The 23,391-nt window shown below is 41.5% G+C and overlaps 1 protein-coding gene across 2 annotated transcripts in view; it reads right to left on the bottom strand.

Moving 5' to 3' along the window:
• sema4c (sema domain, immunoglobulin domain (Ig), transmembrane domain (TM) and short cytoplasmic domain, (semaphorin) 4C) overlaps positions 1-23,391 on the bottom strand; it is a 139,845-nt gene that overhangs the window by 95,926 nt on the left and 20,528 nt on the right. For both annotated transcript variants that reach the window (XM_078170899.1, XM_033620314.2), the window contains exon 2: positions 7,027-7,159. The gene's annotated coding sequence lies outside the window, so the exon portion shown is untranslated. The remainder of the gene's footprint in view (positions 1-7,026; positions 7,160-23,391) is intronic.

Genomic DNA, 23,391 nt, shown 5'->3' on the forward strand with positions numbered 1-23,391 from the left:
TTTTGCTCTTTTTTTTATAAAAAAAATCTTTGTCCAAATCAAAACACAAAAACGCAATTAAAGTGCTACCAACAGTGTGCTTAACCAAAAGGCAGCAACATAACCCTAACCCTAAAACCATGTTGGCTTATGACACAAAGATCAATGACCAATCAGAAGCACTGAGCTCCATAGTGCATTTTGGATGCCATAGATGTCTCTGTTCCTCAAAAAGTGGAAAAGAAATTATGTGTAAACATGTAAAAAAGTCCTGTTAGTAAGGTTAAAGCCAGCGCTATTTTGGCCACGTCTACTATTGCACAATATGGCCCCTCATTTGTGATGCCCCATGAGATAACAGTGCCCACTCTGATGTCACAAGCCAAAAACTCCCAACAACACACAGCACTGAAAACAATGTTTCTGAACATCCTGGAAGGAGTTTACAAAAGTTTTTTTTCAGACTTAAAATGCAGTTCATGTGTGGACAAAGGGCCAAAACACGTTTAAAAAAAAAAAATCCCTGTACCTGTTGACTAAGCCTTATTCTGCATGCATCAGCAGTGAGCACTGCAATCTTGCTGCGACACCGTTACCTGCTCTCAGCACATTTAACTCCTCCCACCTGCTGCGCTGTCTCGTGCATTACCATTTAGATTTATCTGAATTTAGAGTGTTTCTCTCAATATGTGTTCACGGTCATCAGAAGTCATGTATCTCAGGCTGTCCTCTGGGATTTGTGAGCTCAGGGACGGTCTCTGTCAAGCTTGTTCAGATTCTTCCAGAACATCACTCAAACATATCCTCAATCTAAAACATATATAATTATTGAGGTACATCGTTAAAACAGGACCTGAACTGTTTTTTGATAATGATCATTATCATTCGTGCCCTAACATGCAGATTTGGCCATCATTCCTATCATTAATAGTGACAATGCACTCATCAAGTTAGTTGCAAAAGTCTGGGAACAAAGCAACAAGTCTGATGAGGCAAGAAACATCACAGTTTTACAGCTTTAGAGACAGACCTCCTGCTTCAACTCAGATCTAATGTAACTGTTGTAACTGCGTGCAGACGCAAGTTGCTATTTATATTTGTATGTAAGTACAATCTTCAAAGGTTAAGGGAATGAACAGCCAACAGCACATTACAATAAAGCACTAAATGGCTGACAGCAGCACACTTCGGAGACAAATCAACTACACGCTCAGTTTTCAAAAGACTCAGATCATCCTCCAGCATGTCACACTGAAAAACAACTGACCAGATGTGATCACCAAGAGCAGTAACACACTGATTTATAGTTGACATGTGCATCAGTGATGCTGTGAGATTAACAGACTGTGTTTTACCGCTGTAGGACACTTGTGAGTGATCAGCTGAGCATGGCATGCAGATACAGAACGTCCAACAACTCTGACACGTGTTCTCCAGCCACGCACACAGCTGTGTTGTGTTCACTGCTGCTGGACGACATGAACACCAACACGGTGCAGGAGGAGCTCAGTGAGCATCGAGTGTGTTTTGCAGTTGGTTTAACACTGAATATTGAGGGAAGGTTTCATTTTAGAGACATCTGATGATTGATAAATAAATAAATATTGTAGGTGAGTCTCTATCCCCTGCACTTGCACTCTTATTCTTTTACTTTTCATTCATACGCTATACAAATCCCTGGCAAAGCAAACAAAAGCTGTAAAGGACAATAGCAAGAGACACTTTCTCTTGACTCAAGAACTTCCAACAAAGAAAGTGCCCTTGAGCAAGGCACTTAACCCAGCTAGACTCAATGTGCTCAGTGACTCAGAAAAGTCTGGAGACAATGAAAGACTTGAGTTTCTGGTGCTGGCCAGTTCCCAGTGGCCAAAATTAACAGACTGTGGTTACACTGGGCAGCTCCCAGGAATGAAAGTGCATTACTGTAAAAAATGCAAAGCAGGACGTTGCTGTGTGCAGTGTGTGCATACTCAGCAGAAGCAAATCCTCCCTTGGATGAATAAATGTATATAAAAAAAATCTGCCGACGACAGCTATCGGATCAGTTAGCGAAATCAACGGTCATCAGCTAAAAATGCACCTGGCAGACATACAGTGCAGACAGATATTTGTTGAAGAGAAGAGGGGGGAAATGAAAGGTGAGAGGAGTGAGAAGAGAGTGGCGGGCCTCGATGCTCAAACCCAGGGTCTATTAGAGTCTGATTGGGACCATTAGGAGGGAAAGATGATAGGCGAGCCGCGAGCAGTGCTCCTCCGGCCAGGCTCTACATTAACCACTGCCTGCTCTCTACTTTGTTGAACAGACGGGCTGATCGATAGCAATGAGGAGGAAGGAGAGGAGGAGGGTAGGAGGTGGCGAGGCGAGCAGGAGAGAAAAGAGGTCCAGGTTTACGGGAAGATAAGCTGGGATCGATAGTGAGACAAGGACTGCTGCTGCGTGGAGAGAGAGGACAGAGGAATGTGAGACAAGGCAGGCTCACACTCGCTCACCTCATCAAACCTGACGGAGGGGAACCTGTGTGTGTGTGTGTGCGACAGGACACTTGGGCGAGCATCACCTCTTGCTTGCTTGTGTGTTTCAGTACACTAACAACCGGCAGCAGAGGCCTCTTGTGTGTTTACTGCAACACAGTTAATATACTGTAATTCTCAAAGGAAAGCCATTGCTCAAATAATGGCTGATGTGATTAACAACCCTAAAAGCATTTCAACATAATGTACATTACCACAGCGCTAATTCTATCAGTACAACATGTCAGCTCATCAATATGCTGCTCTGGGTTTTATTTCTCTCTCTTTTTTTGTTTTTTGTTTTTACAGAGATGCTGTTCTTATTTCTCATTCACTAAAATATTCCAACCTCTTCTACTTTAATTAACTTTTAATGTGAAATGTTACAGGAGGCGTAGAGTATCACAGACAGCAGCATAACAATGAACACAACAACAAAGGTAAATCAAAGCTGTCCAACACGGATGTCGTATGCTGTGAAGCCCTCTGAGGCAAACTGTGATTTGTGATATTGGGCTTTACAAATAAAACTGAAATTGAATTGAATGAGTTAGGAGTGAGTAATTCTGTTAAAGGAATAATTCCACATGCCAACACATCCAAATCGGTCGACCAATTCATTTGTTCGGTCTATTAATTTCGCGGCTATAGGAACTCGGCTCTGATAGTGGCTGATGGCTGCGCAGCCTCCACCAGTCACACAGGAACGTACTTCACCAACCGGCGCTGAGGAGGGGAAGGTTGTGTTAAATGATCTGTGGGTACAGCTCCAGTGAAAGCTGCTACCGTGTGACTGTGTTTTAGTGTACTGCTCTTCATTTTATGTGTTTACATTAAGTTCTTGGCTGGACTGCAGCAGTGGGTCTGAGTGAATGTCACCACCCTCCTTTTAAAATTAAAAACCCTCGTTTCAAAAGAAAAGCCTTCTAGCATTTAATACTTAGTCATAGTTTTGTCCTCGTCCTTGTATTTGGACTATTTTAAAAACTACTCCACTTGAAATTGTCTTCTTAAATTACATTTGAAGTTTTTTTGGCCTTCTCAAAATGACAAAATACTTGAAAGTAACTGAAATACATATTTTAAATACAAGCACAGGTGAGCACAGGTTTGCAAGGAGGCTCCATACACAAAGTCAAGGTAATGTCCACTGTATACCTGAGAATCTCAGGTTGACTTTGGGGAAAAAATAATAGCTCAAAGTTTAAGAAATGCTCCAACCTTGAGTTTTCTACAGTTAGTTTGATGTTTAGTTCCAGAATTATTTATTTATTTAGGTATTTAATTCATTAAGTTTAATATTTATTGATCCAGATTTAATTATTTAGGTATATTACTTTGACTAAGATATAAAGTTCAACAGTTATCCAGTTTCAAATAAAGTTAAAGTTCATTTTACGACACTGTCAGAATGTTTCAGCGGGGTGTTGGGGGGGTGGCTGATATCAGCCAATTATACTACTCTTGGCTTTTTTCTGTTCCAAACTATTGCTATTTTATCGGCCATAAAAGTTCACCATTCAAGATTTAAGATTACTTTATTTGTCCATAGGGAAATTTGACTAGCATAAAGGCTGGACATAAATCTCATTATTTTCTTTTAACCATACACCAACAGAAATGTAACAAGACATTTGTGGTGGTTGAAACTTAACACTTCCTGCAGAACATTAAAAGCCTACCAGGAAAGAGAGGGATTACCGTATGCCCTTTGAGGCACCGTAAGTGTTTTAATGTGGAACATCATTGCAGGGAGAGAGGGAGTTGTGTCACTAAAATATGATAAAATATACTTATGAAAAAAAAGAAGGTAAAATTAGAGATGAAGGTCTGTCTCTCTCTGCAGCTGATGCGTGTAAGGTCTCAGCTGCTGTTTGAGAATTCACAGCAGTAGCTTGTTGTATTACATGAAGCTCAGTGTGCAGGGTTGTGTTAGTGTGCATCAACACAGCAGTTCCTGCAGTGTGATTGGGTGCAAATATAAGTGCAGTACATTTATCTGGGGATACCTGACACCTGTCACGCAGCCTTGATGCACATAACCTCCACCTCCATCTTTCTTGCATTTTTCTCCCCTTCCCCACCCTCCCTCTATCGCTCTCCATCTCCCTCCTTTCACAGCATTTTCCTCCTCCCCTCCCCTTTCTCCCCCTTTTCCTCCCCAAGCCCTCGGTGACTGTGATGGCACCCTGTCAGAGAAAAGCTATTTATGATCGGCGACCAATATCCTCACAGAGATAAACACACACTGTGAGGCACACAGATAGAGAGACAGACAGAGAGCGAGAGAGACGTCCAGAATTATTAGCAAGAATGAGGGATAAGTGCATTGTGACAGTGTGTGAGAGAAACACGCAAAGAAAAAAATATGGATTGAGGAATAGAGCAATGTTGCCCGAGGCTGTTTTTTCACGCCTCTGTGTTTATGTGTGTGAATATCTGTGTGTCCCACTTGGTCGTTGTTGTGGTCACACTACATGTGTGTGTGTGTTTAAGTGCATTCCTGTAGGTGGAAGTTGGCATACATACACATGATTTTTCATAGCCGAGGAAATTTTCTAAAGCCTCCCAGTTTCGCAATCAATCAGACAACTGACTGTAAATGAAAGCTTATCATCACACACTTCAAACATGAGATGGCCACCTGGAACACACACAGTGTAACACGTACGTCTCACACAAAGTGATATCCAGTGTCCTGCTATGATAAGGGCATAGGCTTAGCTTCAGAAATAAAGGAAGTACAATGAAGTGTTGGTTCTGGATTACAAGCCATGATTCTATACAGGAATAGCTGTCTATGAGCTGACTTGTTAGGTTAAAAAAATCTGCAGTTACTGTGGCATATAAGACATAAACCAAATTGTTCGTCGTGCTTTCAAATAACGGCAAAAAACAGAAATGCCATTCAAACCACTTAGTTTTTTTTCTGTCCTTCATCGCCTTATCTTTTTGATTATGTCTAGCTAACGTGTCTTAAAAATTTGAATCAAAATACAGATATTAAGTGGAAATTAAAGACTTATACTTTGATGCATAAACATATAGTTATGCAACGGTTCATATGATAATGTAAGCCCAGTCCAGGCCAAAGATTCGCGACTGCTACTTCACACCAATGCAACTAGATGAGACGGTGTATCATCCCTATGCAACAACTCTATGCAACTGTGTACAGGCAGTGTTCAGGCTTATTTTGTGGCTGAATAGAATTTGTTCCTAGGTTTAGGAAAGTAAAGTCTTGTAGGTTAGGGTTAGGAAAGCAAAGTTACATCAGCTAGGTTTAGGAAATATGATTGGACAGTGTCATGTTACACACTTAACATAAAGTTCCGTAGGTTTAGGAAAGTAAATTTTTGTAGGTTAGGTTTAGGAAAAGAAAAATGGTTGGGCATTGTTGTGTTATGTACTTAATATAAAGTTATGTAGGTTAGGTTTAGGCAGATAAAGTTACTTAGGTTAAGTTAAGGTAAAGAAACACTGTGACAGTGTACCTTAAAATCAACTCAAATTTCAATTAGGTTAAAACGAGACACAAACACTGTTCTCCTGGGGGAAAGTCTTGTGTTTGTCTGACCTATCCATCACACCACAACTTTACACCTTACAGGACTTTCGCTCTTTATTCTGCTTCCTTCTTTATTCCTGTCAGTGAATTGGTAACTTGATCGCAGACTTTACGATTATGTGTATTATATACGGTTATATATGAATTACTGGCTCACGTGGTTTATATAAGAATTCTGGTGCATTGCTTTTCGTAAGTATACATACGAGCAGTGTATGAGAAGAGCTTGAATGCATTTACACTAAAACTTAAGATTATGATGCAAATGATGATTGAGTGCACTAAACACAAATCACAAAAACAAAACATAAAAAAAATTCAGTTAACTTTAAATTCTGTGCATGGTCAGTCACATTCACTTTGCTTGTGGCGGTGCTGCAATCCATAAATTTCTCTTTTCTCCTTCTCCGTCTTTCTTGCTTGTTTTCCACTTTTACCCTTCAGGCGAAATATGGCCGTCTCACTTTCACTCACACATACACAATGAGGAAAAGGTTTGAGCACCCCACGTACACGCACACAATCCCTCACAGCCATAACCTTCAGCATCTTTCTTAACAAAATGCTCCGAAATCCAATATCCTACTCAAATTCAACTTTTTGTTGTCTTTTTTCTTATCTCCCGGCTCATGCATCTCTCTTCACTTTCTCTTTGTCTCGCTCCAGTCTAATTTCTTTCTAGGAGTACCTGAAAATGCCTGTAATTTCCACATCCTGTTTTGACAACTGCCGCCGTCCCCCCTCCTGCACGGTTTTCCTTTCCCTTCTCATATGCACTTTCTTATTTCTTTTGATTTTTTGCTCATTTTACATGCCCACCCCCCACCATTCCTCCTCCTTTCTTCCCTCTGTTCTCCTCTCTCATTCACTCTGCCAGTTGTGCTGTTTGCTGAGGAAGGTTTCAGAGGAGGCAGGAAAGATGCTGCTGTTTTTCTTCTCCACCCTTTGTTCTGTTTTTACTTTCTTACTTGTTTTTCTTCTCCTCCCTCGCGCGTCTGTGTGCCTTCTTCTTAATCCTCCTTTCAGGTTGTTTTTTTTTCCCTCTCTCGTCTTCGTGAATGTTGAATAGACACACTTGACTCAGATGAAGGTCACATTGGGCTACAGGAGAAGAAGAGAAGAAGAAGGCGGGGTTAATGAGCGATGGGGGTGGATGTTTGTGTGTTTGTGTGTGCACATGTATGTCCATGTGAGATTTGCAAGGCTGATTTAATCATTTAAACGTCTCTCTCAGAGAAGACCTGGCAGCCCGTCGGCACATACTTGTAAGTACACACACAGTGCACACACATACAAATAACCGTGCTACTCAGATGTACACAGACAACTACTGTAGCTGGCGAATTAGCAGCTAACAGCGGGGAACATGCTAGCACTATTCCGTCACAATAGAGAGCCAAAATAATTAAGTGGTATAATTTCATTGGGAGCTGTTTTTAAAGGCTAACAAATTGTTATGCAGCTTTGACAAAGCACTGTGCTGTAGATAACATTATATCTTACAATATAGACCATTAAATCTACACACTTCAGAAAGACGCTTTCAGACACACTAATTAAATAAATGCTGAATGAGAGTCGGCATTGATTTACAGAAGCTAGTGGAGCAAAGGCTAGCCCAGAGGTGAATTCTATATTCTACCTCTCTCGCTGGCATTTTGACCGCAGGATTGTGCATAATTTTATTCAACAGAGAGTTACTGAAGAGGAAAAGAGGCTCTTTGACTGAGCTAGCTTGTGCGACCCAGTGGCCACTCCTGGTATTGGCTTCATTTTATACAGTGGAAGGAAGTGGGGATGTGTTATTCATCTTTATACAATCTATGTTTCACACCAGGCTGCCAAGAAGTTGACGGGACTTTGAAGCCAGTTTAACATAGTGGCCAAATCATGTAACTACAACTTACGGGTTCATCACATGATGCCACTGGGCCCAAAAATACTTTGTCCAATAGACTTGCATTGTGAAAGAGACATCTGAAAATCACTGGATATATTTTTTTAACAACACAACCCTCATGAAATGACTCGTTTCACTATCGGAATTTGATTCATTCAGCCCGATAACATTTTAAAAGTCTAGAAGAGCCGCACAATGAAATTATTTTATCCCCATTTAAATTAGCAGAGGGCTTAACTGGAAGTTAGCTACTTGCACGGCAAACTTTATCAAAGTGTACTTGCTCTATTGGCCCAGCAATGCAGAAGGCCCAGGGAATTTTACACCTAGGAAGTCCAACTTTTTTTTTGCACATCCTTGTTTCACACAGTTTATTGGGAATACATATTGCACCATCGACTCCTGTCTCATAACTCTTGAACATGTATTTCTCATTTGCAGAGCAGATAATATAAAGTAGGGTTATATTAAAGTGGATGATGCAACACACAAGCTAACAAGTTACCAAGCTACAAAAGCTTTCACCATTTTGGATTTTCCAGCTCTCTTTTTACTTAAAGGTCAGCACTGTCAGGCTCGGGGGTTGATCAATGGCATGAATTCATGAGCCAAAGTCAACAAAGTTGCACTTGATGTGAAAAATGTGCAGAGATTTCCTTGATTCTTCGTTTTAATTGCTGCTCAATACACACATGAAACACACACACTGACATACGAAGCCATACGCATCTGCACACACACCTGACCCCTTAAGGCTCACATTCATTAGATCACACTGCAGATCACATAACTACCTGCCAAGTCCCAGCCAGTGTGTGTGTGTGGTTCATGTGTATGTGTGTCGAGGCTAAGATTCATGTCAACATCAATGGCTCACTAATCACGATGAGAGTGCCGAGGGCCAAGCAGAAACTGGCAGTAACGTATGGGCCAGCTAGTGTTACACAGAGGGAGCATACAAAGGCTACACCAAAACCTCTGACACCATCATAGTTCATTCACTGCTGTCAATAAATTAGATACTGGAAACTCAGCTACACTCTGGGCACACTGTGCTGCACTATATCGACTGGAAACGCTGTGACGCTCATCAGACTTTATTGATTGAACACGAGAAACCCCACAAACCTTGACATAACTCTTATGAAAAAAGGAATCAGAAATCTAAAAAAACATGTCTCTAATTTGGACTTTTTGGCAAATTTATCTGAATGACATGATACCCTTGGTCTTGTCAACAAAAACAGCTCAGTTTTAATCTTTGTGACAAGCCAATAGGTTTTCAAATGGCTTATTTATCCAAAGAAGTAGAACGATTTTCTCAACCCATAAAAGATCATTTAATCCTTCATGGTTTTCACTGGGAGGTGACAATATGAAACCTGCTATTGACTTTCTTTTCTAAAGGGAGACAGCACCCAAAGACGGGATAAATCCTCTTTTGATGGTTGCAAGAAAATAAAAAGCAGGTTACGTAAAAATCTAAAACTCCCTTTGATGGCAGGTCCTTCAAGATCGAGTTAGTTTAATTAAATGTGCTGCAGAGTGGATTTAGTCTTAATGGGGAACCTCACGGCTATGAGTAACTCACCATATGAGTGTGTGTATGTGTGTGTTAGCTGCTTCTGTTAGAGCATTTAACCCTTCGCTGAGTGTCTCCACCTGGGACTGAACCAGCGGCGTGTCTGCTGAAGCTTTAACAGCAGCAGAATAACTTTAAAGGCTGTTAGGAAAAATAAATCTCTCCAAAATGAAATATACTGCTGCTACTGAGGCCACTGGCTGGGTTACCTATAGGACTAGATGAGCCCAAACACACATACACACACACCCACACACACACACACACACACACGACTATGTGACAACACAGCAGCATACTGGCCATCTCTGGTGGATTTTTCCTAAATAAGTAAGTCATCCAGACCTCAGCTTTCCATTGGCTTCATCCAGGAGAACACAGCAGCCAAAAGCCTGCAAGGCTCGCAAGGCTCCACACAAATACACACACGCACACACACACACACACACACACACACACACACACACACACACACACACAAATATGCATGCACGTCTACACACAAACCACTGCACACACATTCTTCCAAAAAACACAGAAACACACAGACACACACGAGGCTGAAAAGGATAAAGAGGGGCAGAGTGGAGGGGGAATAGAGGGGTCTGGTTAAAAAGCAGGATTTCAAGAACACCTGCACACGCACACACAAACACACACACACACCTCCAGCTGCTGGCTGCCTGTGTGTATGACAGGCAGCACAGTGAGTGGCTGCATGGAAGCAAGCCAGCCGCTTATGAATCAGCAATGACTAACAGTTTAAACCTGCACTTTCTGAGCTAATCGTTTGCATGCTTATTGTAAATGTATGTGTGTGTGCATGTGGGTGGATGTGTTGTATACCCACATGTGTGAGCATGGCAGAGTGTGTGTCCGCACCTAAATGTGTGTTGATGCCTGCATGCTGCCGCTATAGGAGCCTTTCTTCTATCAGGCCCAATTGTGACAGCCCGGGACTTTAATTGCTTTGCACCAAATTTGACATTGTCTAAGTTGACAGCACCCTGATGAGCAGAATAAAAGTGGAGTGACGATGTACCCGTCACTTCCTCCAATCTGCCTCGACAAGAGCACAACTCTGTGCTCCGTTTGATCGCTGCACAAGACAACGCAATGGGATGCTAATGGCATGCAAAGGCCCAAGCTTTGAGCGTGTGCCAAAGTGTGTGGGTCTGCCTTGTAAGAGTGCGCGCGAGTGTGTGTGTGTGTGCGTGCCAGTAATGGCAGCTCTAATCAGCAGCAGGATTGGAAGAGGCATGTGGCAATAAAGCCCAACAAAATGCCTGCCAGTCCCTATTAGAGCCAAGCACTCTCCCAAAATGTGGCTGAAGACACACACATATATACGCACGCACACACTCCATCTTGGTGGACATCTGGCCAAGGTCAGAGTTAGATCTGAGCAATGAATGCCAACTTCAAACCCCCTCATCATCCCACCCACACCTCCAGCACCTCCACCACTCACACCCCTTTACAAAAAAAAAGAAAAAAGATTGAGCTGCAAAGCTGACTTTACAGTCTTTGTCGTCCCAAGTGATTTGGTCGTAAACTCTGACCCCTCTAAGTGCAGCCCATTACACACGGGTTGTGATTTACAAGCTAAAATTAGAGGTGGCCGCCATTTGCTGGGGCCATTATCAGCGCTGAGGCACGACAGAGTCAGATCCCTCATGGGAATCGTCCATCTATATTCTACTGAGGGATCGATTATTCAGTGTGCCATAGAAAAATGACCAATATACTGCTGACGGTTCAGCATTTGTCTTCTTCATGCTTTGTCCTGTATGTGAAATACTGTGTCTGCTCTTTGTTACTATTCCTTTTATAGGGTTTGAGAGATATGAGGCTTCGAAGATTATTATTGATTATTATTGACACAACAGAAATGGCTGATGTTATTCTGTATGCTCAATACTTTAAATTTGATAATTTTATGTTAATAAAGCCCTTACTGGGGCGACATCTAGCTCGCTTGGTAGAGCATGCCCCCATATAGGGTGCATCCTTTGCAACAGTCCGAGTGCGATTCCAACCTGCAGGTCTTTGCTGTATGTCATCTCTACTCCCTTTTCTGTCACTCTCTAGCTGCACTGTGATAAAGGCAATAAAAGCCCTAAATAACAGAGTTATCACCTTATGTTTGCAAGGCAGTCGAGTTGCAGTTACAGTTTACATCCATGGCTGTCCAGACTCATATGTTGTCATGACAGTTGACAATGCCTTTAATATGGACATTGCTACAAAGACGTAAGGACTACATATTCTAAAACCTGAATCCTTCACATACATCTTCAACGCGGCAGCACAGAGGATCTATATAATCACCACAGTTTTAAGATGGGCACCCAAGATTAATGTCACCAATTCAGCATTTGACCAAATGTCTCTCCTTCTGTTCCTGAGATACAGCGTGGAATATTGGCCAGAAAAGTGAAGAATGAAGAAAATGATGTCACAGTGAAGCTGACCTTTGATCTTTTGGATGTAAAATGTCATCACTTCATCATTTTATCCTGTTAGACATTTTTGTGAAATGTTGCCATAATTAGTATATGAATTCCTGAGTTACGGCCAAAAACCAAATTACAGTCAATTCATTGTTCAGTCCAAGTGGCCATTTGTGCCAAATTTGTGGAAATTCCGTAAAGGGCTTCTTGAGATATTGCATTCACAAGAATTAGACTGGGTGTGAGATAACAGTGACCTTGACCTCTGACCACCAAAATCAGATCAGTTTATCCTTGATTCTAAGTGGACATTTGTGCCAAATTTGAAGAACTTTCCCTCAAAGTGTTTTTGAGATATCTCATTCACTGGAATGGGACAGATGGACGGACAACCCAGAAACATAAAGCTAAAAGCCCTAAAAATAATCTTCTTAAATAATAGATAAATATTTAAAGCCATTTCTAAAGCTTTATAGACCAGGTACAATCTCTGAACTCATTGACGATGATAAGCCACTGAGGGCGACAGCCATTATTTCAAGAGATCCAGTGTAGTCAGTGGATATCAAGGCCGAGATTTCCTCTTCTGTGCACCTGACATTTCAGGTTAAAGCCAGTGGGTGATGAGATTTCTCTCCACATGAACTGTTTACCTGCCTCTTAATTGTTAATGGTCAATACTACTCAGACGACAGACAACAAATAGAAACCATTACCAACATCAAAATTTGTTTCCGTTGCCTAAAAATGAGCAGGTTCAGGTGTAAGCCAATAATAAGAGTAACTTTTGGGTTTCCAGGCTGCCTTTGACTGATTGGCCTGTGAGACGAAAACTAATTAAAATGATGACAAAAAGAATACTTGACTAAAATGAAGAGTTCTTTTGGAGCCTTCTCATTTTTCTACAAAATCTATGTGTCAGAAAAATGGAGAATAGTTGCACCCATTGTTGAGATGGATGGTACTTTTTGCTTTTGTATTTTTATGACCGCTCTGACATTACCAGCACCAGAGGAAAAGACCCGCTTTAGCAGCTCCAAACTCTGTGCCTGCAGCCCACAGCACAGATGCTATCAAAGCCTCTGGCACTCCAGTAGCTCCGAACGCATCAACCAAGTTTTTGGCGTTGTGAACGAGAGGGTTTGAAGTCCTATTGTCTCTGCACCGTGACAAAAAAAAGCCCTCTGCATTGGTGATGACAGATAAAGTGATTGCGATTTTGATTTTTTCAGTGAAGTGGGACCTTTCCACTATCATCCACTCATTTCCTGTGTTTGTCTGCGTTGGGTGCTTCTGGCAACAGATATTGGTTTGAGCTGAGGAGCTGTGATTATTATTCTGACTGTGCCAGAACACACAGGAGCCGCACGGACACAAAATACTGAGCAACACCTGGTGTGTGAGCTAAACTGAGGAAGACAGATGAGAGGAGAAATGCTCACATTTGTCAGTATATCCACAACATACGCACGAGTGCTTTGTATAACAAGCACATTCTTCACAAGGTTTGATCTGTTTTTAAAAGGTAAAAGGGATGATATCACCACACGAGGACACAGAGTTTATTCAGCTGAATAAGTATAAGTATTTTTGAGTTTTAAGGTGCATGTGCATGAGAAGAGGAAAGCCCTGTGAATTGAGTGGGGTGGGAGGTCTCTGTGTTCATGCATGAGTGTGTGTGAGAGTGTATGTGTGTTGTATGAGACATCTGTTTATGTAAGTGGGAGGATGTGATGGTAAAGCACTGGCTTGGGCCCTGGCCTTTTCACAACAAGGCCCAGGGTGGTGAGGAGATTTATCCCAATATTTGTCTCATAAAGCAGTAAAGTCAAACAAATCTGCCCTGCTGATAAAACCTGCAACTCTCCATACAGGGCTTTTCACTGGACCACTTTCACTCCCAATTTCTGCTTTTCTCAACACACACTCTTTATGAGTGTCAAAACACAAGTCAATTTTTCCATCTGGCGAAGTGCTGAAAATGTGCTGCTGTTAATTTCACCATGTTGGTTCACTCTTACAGGACTTATCGACTCTGTTTTCAGCCAAACAGCTCGGATAAACCCACTGTGCGCTACCTGCCCAGCAACAAAAAGCAAACAAACAAAGTTACAACTAGCTATTAAAAACACAATGAAGCATTTAGCAGCTAAAAGGCCAGATGATTCCTGGTGGAGACCAAAATAGAGCAACAAAGAAAGTGAATACTGGATTGACATTTGTCGCGTGGCCTGAAATACAACACAAAATGTGTTTGCTGAATGTGTAAATGTACAAATTAGCAATACAATAATACTGATTTAAAATATAAACACTGTCTCCTTTAACTGAAGTACTAATTACGGTTGTGAAGTTTTACTTCAGAGTGTAATATTTTGTATTTTGTACTGAAATATGGGGAGTCAACCCTTTTTTTATCTATCAATTGACAAAGTAAATATTTTATTTTACAAAGAAGATTTTGATAAGTTTGTTGTAATGTTGATTCTCTGTTTTGTATTTAAGTTTATCTTGCAAAGTTATGACTGATAAACTGAGAACTGGAAGTGTCCCCTGATGAGGGCCAGATAGCTGACATAGAAATAGAAATGCACACAGAACAGGTTTTGTGGGTTCTCATGAATGCTTGCACACCCCTGTGAAGCATTTGTGCAGGGGAAATAATATCCGGACAGACCTCAATTTCAGCAGATGTCCACTCTGACCAATTAAATCCTTTGTCTCAACTGATGTCATACCTCCAGGTCACGGCTAGCTTGCTGCCAAATGTTTTATTAATTTGTTTTCTGCTGAGGCTGATGCGATGAAGATGCTAATGTACCTGATATGCACTTGCTGACATGATATGTTGTTCACGGACCATGAGGAGTATAGCAAATAGCTTATTATTTTGCAGAATGATGTCATCTGACCATCGGGTGCTATTCTGCTGGCCCTTAATCAAACAAACCTTCTTCCCTGGTTGGCATTATGCAGTGTTCCATGCAGCAGTGATATGATGGTAGTACGGGCATAATCCCCTAAGAATGCACGTTTCTTCATGGACTGGTGATTGTTTGTTAGAATGAAGGTCTGACAAAAGGTGTAATTGGTAAGTCACCAGATGTCAGCCATATATAGCTGGGGGAAAGAGGGTGTGAAACATTAGGAAGCAGGGCCGAATGAATGCAGGCTATGAATATGTGTAACTGCAGGGAGTGTAGTTTTCGGTGAAACGGTACTTCAGAGCAATAGGTGTTTGCTATCATGATAACATTCTCTGTCTGGGTTGGTTTTTGTTGTCTGGTGTGGGCATAGGCACTATTTAGAAAAGACGTTTTTTTGTTTGTTTGTATTTGACAAAAATGGAACAAGCAACGCAAATAATTTGCACCGGACTTGACGAGTCCAAAAACGCAGTGTGGAAACACGGAAAATCCATATCCAAATTTTCCATGTTTCCACACTGCATTTTTGCATTCAAATAGAGAGAAATGGCGTATATTTTGCGGAACAGTTGTGCAAACTTTGCTGAAACTTATAGGTGGATGAAAAAAAGCAAACACTGACCCATCGCTTTTCACTCTTGCTTAACCCTCCTTTCCCATTGGTACCATTTTTCTGCCATCAGTAAATATCTACACAAATACAAATTCTTTGCTCTTTCAGCTGTGGTTTGACACTTTATGTGATGGCTATGATTCATGACCTTCAGGCATGTGAGAAAAAAACATCTTTATTTTCATATGTGCATTAAAAACAAGTATACGCACTAAGTGCTCTGGAAAAAGTACTTTTTCTGTTTGTAATTTCACGGCACTGGTCCTGACATAATATGTGATTGAACTCTCCAAAGAGGACTAAGTATGACTCAGTGTCTCCCTGAAGGAGACCCTGAACCACTACGGGGGAGTATGCAGCATTTCAGGTCTTGAGCCCTGAAGAACAATGACGCCTGCTTGTGAATAAGTAAACGGGTAAACATACAGCCGTTCTCTGCATACTCTGTGATTTTATAGACTCATTCAAGGTCAAAGAGAGAGAGAGTTTTCTTCTTCTTCTGTGGAATAACCAGAGTCAGGGGTATCCTGTTTCATTAGCTTTCCTCTCACTGCTGCTGCAGTCTGTCCAACAAAATGTAACTGGCTGAGGGTCGGAGCTGCAGCTGAAATAGCAAATAGCCAGGGAACCCTACATGGGTGGAGGATTATTGACAGAGAGGAAGGTTAAAGAGTAATATATGTGAGCGTGGATCAATTCATGCATCTACTCCTGTGAGTGTGTGTGTGTGTGTGTGTGTTTTCATGCACCATATTTCCACTGGGTGTTATGTGTTTGTGAAGCTTAATTTGTGCACATGTGCATAGTTGCATCTGCCCCTGCACGTGCATCTGTGTGTGTGTTTATCTGTGTGCGTAGGTGATAGTAACAGCATGAGCTCCATGCATTATCTCATTATGTGGCGCTCCCAGGCCACAGGAGGACCCTGTCCCTAATGGCCTCTGTGTTCATCGCAGTGAGGCAGACAGAGGGCAAAGTGAGGGCCGCCCTCCCCCTTCATGGTAACTGCCAGGACCCCTTGGGGCCCATTGCTTGGCTGGCTGTCCCACTCAGGCTCCAGCTCCAGCCTTGGGGGACCGATACAGAGGGGAGCTTGACAGCTAAACAAATGAGATCATCTCCCACCACTGACCATGTCTGCCTCAAACTAACCTGACTCCACATACAGTCTATCACACTCCCCTAACTTTTCTGTCTATAAAGGGTCAGTTCACCCAAATTACAAACACATATTTCTCCATCACATTTTCACTGTGGCTTCATATTGCCTTCTACTGTCTACTAAACTGTTTTCCAGCCCTTCCGTGATGTCGATTGTAACACAAAAGAAAATGGCTCTGGTCTACTGGCAATGGAAAAGCAGTCTGTCGCCTATTTTTCACTGGTTTTACCACATTCAAAAAACCTGAGTTCATGCACTAATTTGGCTGAATATGGCTTTTATACATGGCCAGATACCCACAGGGAAGATGAGATGACTTTTGCTAATTTGAGTAATCTGGCCCTTTAACTATTAACCGAGTCATACTCTGAGTGATGACGGGCAGAAATGCCCTGCACTTTGAAGGAAATTACTCATCTTTCTGTTCTTGTGAGGACATCTGTTCTTCCTAACACACACAGCAGGTGACTGACGTCTACACACACGCACACAGTGGACTCAACCTGTTTAGCCCGACATAATGAAGCACATAATCACATCCATGCACACTGAGACACAAAGGAGTTATATCAAGACGGATTATCCCTGTTACACCCACATACACACACACACACACACACACACACAGATGAGTCTGCATGCACGCAGAGACGTATTATGAGTCTATATACAACCTCAGACTGTTGCCACGAAATGACAAAGGAGGAAGAGAGAAGACAGGGCGAGGCATTGAAATTTATGTATGAATACATAAAAATTGAATTATTCTTCTCAAAATACTAATAATTTGACTAGATCAAGCAGTCACAAAGGAAGGAACAAGAAAAAAGGGAAGAAAAACACAGACACACACACACACACACACACATACACACACACACACACACCCTCTGAGCAGCTCTGGCTGAGGTCATCTTTATTAATAAACCCTCCGACAACAAACACACTCACATCAAGGCCCTCGCCCTCCCTTCATCCTTACCCCACACTCCCTCCCTTCCTTAGCTCCTTGAGAAATGGCAATTGCCAGACTGACACAGTGGGGGGGTATTGTCTTTAACCACACACACACACACATACACACAGTGTAGGATGGCCTAGAGACGGCATGTCAGTGATCTGTCAAAGGGTAACAGCGCAGAACAGGTGTGTGTGTGTGTGTGTGTGTGTGTGTGTATCTGTGCGAGAGTGTGTTTTAGGGGGAAGCAAAAGAGAGGAAGGCCAGGAGAGACAGGAAGTTTGCCCTGCACACTCGCACAGACACACTAAGAAACATGCCCCGGCTCATTTGTTCCCACTGACAGGAGAGGAGAGGGATGGTTCTCTACAAGACATGCCTAAGGGAGGAAGACAGGTGTGTGTTGAGTGTGTGAGGGAGTCAGAGGAAAGAGAAGCAGAGGAAGGGAGCTAAAATCTGCATCAAAGCATAAGCATGCCTCCTTGAGCGAGAAACTCTGGGTAAAAGCATCGAGACAGGTGGATTTTCATTTGTTTGCGAGCAGGTGTTCAGACTGAACACAGCGCTGTGTTAAAACAATACAGGTGGCTGTGTTTATGTGTGTTGCTACAGGCATTATTGGAATCATGAAATATGATCAAGAAAGGTTTGATCAAATCCCAAAACACTGCAAAAGTGTTTATTTCACTATGGGAAAGGATTTTGCAATTCTCACACAGTGCATTGCCGAATAATACTGCATCCATCTACCCATTTTCTGCTGCTTATCCAGGTCCAGGTCATGGCGGGAACAAGCAAAGCGAGGTAGCCTTTCTCCATAACTACGTCCTCCAGTTCTTTCTGATGGATCCTGAGGTATCCCCAGGCCATATGGGTTATATAATCCATTCAGTATGTTCTGGATTTGCCCTGTGGTCTCAACAGATGGACGTGCCCAGAGCATCTCCTAAAGGAGACAAGCGTCCTAATCAGATGCTTGAACTACCTCAAATAGATCCTTTAAAATCTGATGAAGCAGCGGCTCTACTCCAAGATCTTGTCCCTAAAGCCCAATTTATACTTCCCACATTCCTGTGAACAAAAAAGGAATACCTGAACCCCAAATATATATTAATTACTCTCCCCATGTTACATTGAATTTGTGGAGAAAACCTTTTTCTGGGGTGAATAACCGATTTACAAATGGTCATTTAGGGAGTGAAGTATTCCTTTAAGGGTCCACGTGATGTACATTTTGTCATCTGGCAATGTCTGTGCAGGTCCACATGGACCATCCATTTGCTATCCAAAACACCATCTAAACAGAGCCCATTACTTTGGACTGTATCCTCACAGGTGATCCCACACATTAAAGCAGCTAGGCAGCTCAGTAAACTAATTTCATCTGTTTATATTCAACAGACTTGTGCTCTCTGTCTCTACACAAACCTCATGAGCCTAGCTCTGGAACATAAATCAACTTGTAAATCAAGAGCAGCACTTTCAGTTTAATGCCTAATGCTGTTTAGTAAAAAATTAGCTAATAAGATAGTTTTCCTGCTTGTACGTTCTGTTGAAGTTAGCCTTCTGTAGGTGGCACTCTTTTCCTTTTAAAGCCCAAGTGGCTGTCACACTATCACGCTAAACAAGATGCATCTTCTTCTAGTTATTCCAAACAAACTGCTGTTGCTGCTGCCAAGTACAAGACGCAGTACATCCCATGATGCTACTTGTTCTAGAGGATTCTTCACGGGAATGAATTACATAACTCTGAGTGTTTACTACAGCAAAGCTCAAGTAAAACAAACAAATAAAAGCTTTATGAACTGAATATATGTTTAATCAGTGGTGTGCTGCATCATCTTGGAAAGGGTGCGACAAATTAATGAACCCCAGCGTGAAAACCAAGTTTTTCTTCTTGTATGCAATAAGTTATATAGGCTATAACATGATGTACATTCTAAGACAAGATACATTTTAAGTCATGCCACATCTTCAAGGGAGCCCAGGAGCAGAGCATGTGACACATTTCAACCACAGCGGCTCGTCTTGCACAGTAAATGCAGAACAGCTGCTGAATTTCACCATTCGCTCTGGTTAGGCTGCATTTAACATTTGGTTAAAAAGCAATTTCTTTTTCCACCTCAACGTAGCTGTTTTATGGTATTCGTGCTTCTTTTGGACGCTGCTGAGCGGAGAGATGGCAAAGACAGTGAGGGTACAAACACAAACGTTGCCAGCTGGGACTGCGTTGTTGGTATGAGTTGTACAGTTTAAACCTCTGAAGCCCTGGGACATCCCAAATACACTATTTCTGCAGTGTGGGCCCATTTCCTGGTACATCCCCGCAGGAAAAAAGAGCTAACGTGTCCTCATGCTCTTGAGGGAGATTGTACATATCATAGTATCATATGCTTGCATGTATTCTTACATGTATATATAGATGTAAATTCAATAATTGTTCAAAAATAGAAGTGATGAGATGCCAGGCATTTGCATGCATGTCACTGTTCTGCAGCTCACTAAATGGTAAACAACTGGCAGCCCAGACACCATGACCAACAAGGATTATATCACCTCATCATGCGATCACAGCAGGCCAGTAGCCAATTTCTCGATGTGCTTTAAACTGTCAAGACCGCCGGAGAAGAGATGAGACCCTCCACGCAAACTGGCTCACTTACTTTGTATCCATTTCCAATGTAAGCCTAACTGGAATCAATGGTGTGGTAATGGACAGTGAGAAACTGTGTTAAAGTGTAATGCTACCTGGTAAATGCAGTTGCAGGCTGCTCGATATGGGTAGAATGCTCGGCTTGTAATGTTGCGAGGATATAATTTCCACTCTAAAGTAGCAGTGGGAGAGGGTGATGGTTAGGGAGGGGAGATGGAGTTTGATTTGGATTTTTAATAGTTGATATCTTTGGAGTGAAGCTGCAGATTGTCAGCACTTCAGCCAGATATTGAGGATTTAGAAATCCGACTGTTAAATTGCGAAAGAACAACTTGGATTCGGTGCTCTCTGCGCAGTTTATTCTTGTCAGAATGGAAAAACTCTCCAAAGCTGCTTTTACACCATCATGTGACATCCAATAAAAACCGTGCAAACTAAATTCTTTAAGGTGGGTTAGCAGCTCCTTAAGGGCAAGTTTCACTGCAGGCTTTTACAGGCTGACAGCCCAGAAGCTGTGGAGAGAAATCACTACTTCACCTACATCACAATCACAGATGGAGACTCAATAAAATCCGCTTGATATTATTCGAACCAAAGCATAAAGATCAGCTTTTAGAACCCATAATTTATTCATTCAAACTGTCATCACATGCAGCTTTGTCACTGGGAAGCTTTTTCAACTTTCCATCAACTGTCACTAATTGCAGACCATTTTGAATAATATCAGCATAAACAAACCTGCCTCCGAATAAATGCGAAGCTCACTGGTAGCTGACACATGCTGTCAGCCCTTGAATCAAAAGCTCAGCAGTCAATGTTGAGATGGAAAAATGTCTTCAGTCTGGTAAATTAAAGCCACATCTGCCCCAGAACCAAGCCCAGTGGTGGGCTGGCTGTTTAGACAGACTGGCAGCATGCAAATACATATTGGTGTGTTGAAAAAGGATGTGTCACATTCAATACACATCTATCATTCTTTTCTATTAGATTACCTAAAAATTAGGACACATGCAGAGACAATCAGAGGAAAAAATGTTCCAAAAGTCACTAATTTAAAAAGTAAAAGTAGCTGAAACAAACACACTAAGGTAGAAGTTTTCAAATGGACCGCAGCACGCCAATCAACAAGATTTTAAAAAAAATACTCAAAAGCACGACTCCACAAATGCTGCAGAAAGAGTGAAAGTGCATTCCCTGGCCCTTTAAGTCAAGGTTAGAGGAAAGAACTAGGCCATTTTGTTGCTGCAATGGAAAAACAAAAGCGGCAGGGTGTCTGGGTGGCAAACAAGGAGGGGGGAAAATGACAGCAGTACAAAGAAATCAAATAAAGTCTGACAATAAATGAAGTGCAGAGGAGGCCTGTGGTCAACGAGCAGAAGTCAGAGAGCTGCTGACGACAACAATCACACTCTCTGCCTCTGTCTTTTTTATCTGCAGTATTTGCTGCCTTCCTATTCTTGTCTGCATCACTCTATCTCACTTTTTTTTTGATTCTCTTTCATCATCTCAGGCACTTCTCCAACTCCTATTCGCTCTATATGAGTTTTCTCCTTTCTTTCATTTATTTCAGCCTCCATTTTCTCTTTTCGCAGCTCTGTCTGGCTCTTTCTGACTTTTTTGTGACTATTGGACTGTCTCTTTGCCTCTTTGTTTCTCCCCTTTCCAGTCTATTTAGCTGCCTGACACTGTGTCTCTGTCTCTATTCAGTCACTTTTCTTTGAAGCAATAAATATGACATTTTGGGAAATGCACTTTTTAGCTTTCTTCCAAAGATTGAGATGAAGTGATTAACAACACTCTCATGTCTGTACGCTGAATATGAAGCTACAGCCAGGAGACGGTTAGCGTAGCTTATCATAGAGACTTGAAGCAAACCGAAATAGCTAGACTGACTCTGAGAAATTTAAACAAAACAATTAGCAGTTTTATGGAGGATTATGTATAAAAACGGTTACTATAAAGGAAGAGTGCAATAGTTGAAAAAAACATGCTTATTCACTTCCTTTCCAAGAGTGAAATTAGAATTTTGTTAAAAAGATTGTTAAGAACAGGACTGGAGGCTGGATGTGTTAAGAATAGCTTAGCATAATGACATTTTAATTAGTGAGCGTTAAAGGTAGGCCATAGGAGGGCTTTTTCTTTTTATTACTTAAGCCAAGCTAGCTGTTTCTCCCTGCTTCCACTCTTTATGCTAAACCCAACTAGCAATGTCCAGACTCCAAACCCTTAATTAAAGCTGGGATGAAATAAAAAATGCATTTCAAACTTTTTGGATCACATTCGCAGACAATTTGTACCCCTATTTAACAACTTGTGAAAAAAAAGAATTCTTTGTAATCTCATAAAATCAATTTTCTTACTATAAAACAAAATATGACTTTTGCTTACATAGCTTGTACCAACCAATAATGGAACTAATAATTTCAGCCAATAATATCATGACATTTACTCATCAATCAATCTGCAGCTTTTGGCTGCACAGAGCTCGTTAGCTAGCTAGCAACACTATGGTATGTCAGTGTATCTTCGTTACCCCAAAATACCATGCTCACAGGCTGCAAAAGTGGCAGCCTATCTATGACAGCTCCAGATTATGCGTAAGGAATTTTACAACAGACTGTTTCAACTATCGTTACACAGAGCATACAATGTGCTTCATCTCTTGCTCCTTAAATGATACCACTACCCCATGTGTTACACTGTCAGGGCTTCCTTGTTGTGACACGCCCGCTTTTCAGTGATCCATATTGGATGGGTTCCTTTTGAAATGTAAATTGAAATTACTAAGTTATGTAACTTATTACTTTTTGAATACTTTAATATTAAATGTTTCAAACTGGGTAATAAAGCTGAAAAAAAAAAAAAATCAGAAGTAGGCTATGCCAAAAGAACACATTCCTGCACCGAAATAAGATCACCCCTTTGTAGGGCTGCCCCCTAATAGTCGACCAAACATTAGTCGATCAGAAAAGTCAGTGGTAGGCAAGATTTCATTGGTCGCTCAGTCACGGAAAAACAAAACAAAACAAAAACAAACAAACATGAAACTCTATTAGGAGCTGAGCCATGTCAAAATACATTAAAA

This window comes from Epinephelus lanceolatus, chromosome 9 (genome assembly GCF_041903045.1).
Source record: "Epinephelus lanceolatus isolate andai-2023 chromosome 9, ASM4190304v1, whole genome shotgun sequence".
Taxonomy (NCBI): Eukaryota; Metazoa; Chordata; class Actinopteri; order Perciformes; family Serranidae; genus Epinephelus; species Epinephelus lanceolatus.